We start from the raw sequence: 2,385 nt of genomic DNA, 5'->3' as shown, positions 1-2,385 counted from the left end.
GGACAAAATTTGAAGTGGATTCTTCTTCACCTCCCTTTGATCTAGGAACCACCTATGGATGTTTGGTAAAGTGGTGATAGAAGCTGCGGGTAAATCTCTGAACCATTTTCGAACTTCACCTCCAAAGCTTTGTACAAACAATCTCGTCGTCACATCTTCAATATCTACTTCATGGAGGTCAAAGAAATCATTCATTTTATCTACATGTTGCTGAGTTGTAATGGTTTGAGTGGAATCAAAGAAAGGTATTTTGGTTTGATAATCAGCAGGCATGGCACCAAGATTCTGAGGTAAAACAAGGGGTGCATACCAGGCAACCATAACTTGAGGTGGGGGAGGTGGATTTAAAGCAAGGATTGGGGTACTAGGAGATGATGCAATAGTTGATGGAGAACTGGGAGTAATAGGTGATTGATGAGGAATGATAGGTTGATAGGGAAGTGAAGGTATAAATGAAGGTAGGGAATGAACTTCAGAGGTTGAAGGGAATAATGGTGAACTAAGGGTAGTGGACACTGGTTCAGAAAGCTTGGGGATCTTAGTAGTAATAAGGGATGATTGAGGGGAATTTAGAATATACTCATCAATTGACTGGTTTGCCTTTTGGACTTCGAGATCTACAATAAACTCTAGATCTAGAACTATGTTTTCAAGTGCATTTTCAGACCTAGTTCTAAATAGGGAAAGGTCAAACGACAGATCAAAGGGAAGGTCTTCTAAAAACAACCACTCGTCAGGGCAGGAATCTTCTTTTATTGAAGGTGTTGGACTGATTAAACTTTCTTGTATTTTGAGTCTTCTCGAAATCAAGTTGGGATTATCCACTACTGGGGCAAGGTTTGGATCTGGATTGGCCCTAGTGTACTTTCTCGAAGCCAGTGTGCTCAAATTTTGAAGTTTTATATATTGCTTTACAACTTTCCATTTCAGCCTAGTAAATTCTAAAACTCATCATCCATAAGCTTAAGAATTCAAATTAAAGATACTACAAGGGTGATTATTCTTTCATTCCCCAGTATGGTTGCCACTATGTTATCATTTGGATTGAACCTCAGGCAGAAGGAAGGCAATGCCAGGGTAACCACAAATCACGCTCAGCCAAGTAGCTAGCCCTACTAGGTCAGGAGAGGGCTCTCTCTGTAAGGATCTTAGCCAAGATGACTGGATCAAGAAAACGATCTTAGGCTAGGTATAGTATCACGAAGTTTTGATTGGATTTTTAAGGGCTTTTGCTGGATCAGAAGGAGCTGGACAGTTTACGGTTAGGGAATTAGGTCAAAATTACGGGGTGTTCAATAGGGAAAGGTAGGCATAAGTTTTAACACTCAAGGGCTTGATGGGTGAGGTGTTTAATACTGGTGAGAGGCTAGGAATAGCATGTGATTATCATGGATCCTTCCCAAACTGTAGAAAACATATAATGGTGAATATTTTCCCAAAGCAGAGCAGTGATGTAATGAATTCTGCCTTTTAACTTGAAAGCATTCACTTAGAAGCAATGAAATGATTAATGAAATACACAAAACATACTAACATATGATCACAAGGGAAGAAACTGTACTAAAACTCCATACCACATGGATCCCATAAAAATAGTTGCAATTCTTATTAATCTCCTGCTAAACTGCTACAAAATGATGTACAATCAAGGTCTGAGCATCCAGCTGAGTCCAACCCTTTACAATGAGAAAGAAGAAGAAGATATAGGCATTTTTTCAACCTCCTCCCATCCTCAAGGGTTGAATCCCTAAGATGAGGAGCTAATCTAACCAACACTGAACAAGAAACAGGAATATAGGCATCTTAACAACTTGCCTCTAAAAGTGAAAAACTGATTCATTTGAGCTCAAATTGACTTTTAATGCAATGAATCTACCCTCTACTACTAATTATCTATCATATTTACAATCCAAGTCATCATTTACATTAGTAAAACATCCTCCATGGGAGAAAATCCATGAACATAGTCAAAACATAGAAAACTAGCCACCTTGTGCAAAATTTGCCCTACGCGCAGCGCCACTGGCCCAACGCACAGTGCCACTTCCAGGTCCCTTTTGGATGCCTTCCCGGCATCCCAATTGAGCTCATGATATATCATTGGAAATATATTCAAGTCTACATTCCAAAACACCTGGAATTTCTTCATTTGAAGCTCATTTGACCCCTCAAAAGTTGATTCTCCCAAGACTGTTTCTGTGTGTCCAAAAAGTAGTAGAAAGGTCATTTTTAGGGTGTTTTTTGACCTTTTGGTGGACCGGTTCTGCCCCAAATACTTAGAAAATCCATAGGGTGCATGTACTCATCACTCTAAATCTAAAAATGCAGGCCATTTGTGCATTGGGTGCCGCTAGGAAAAGCGCAGCACCAGTGGCATTGCGCGTT

The sequence above is a fragment of the Pinus tabuliformis genome, chromosome X, assembly GCF_031772625.1.
Source record: "Pinus tabuliformis cultivar Carrire ecotype Pingquan chromosome X, CPIR1, whole genome shotgun sequence".
Classification (NCBI taxonomy): domain Eukaryota; kingdom Viridiplantae; phylum Streptophyta; class Pinopsida; order Pinales; family Pinaceae; genus Pinus; species Pinus tabuliformis.
This window is presented reverse-complemented; position numbering follows the sequence as displayed.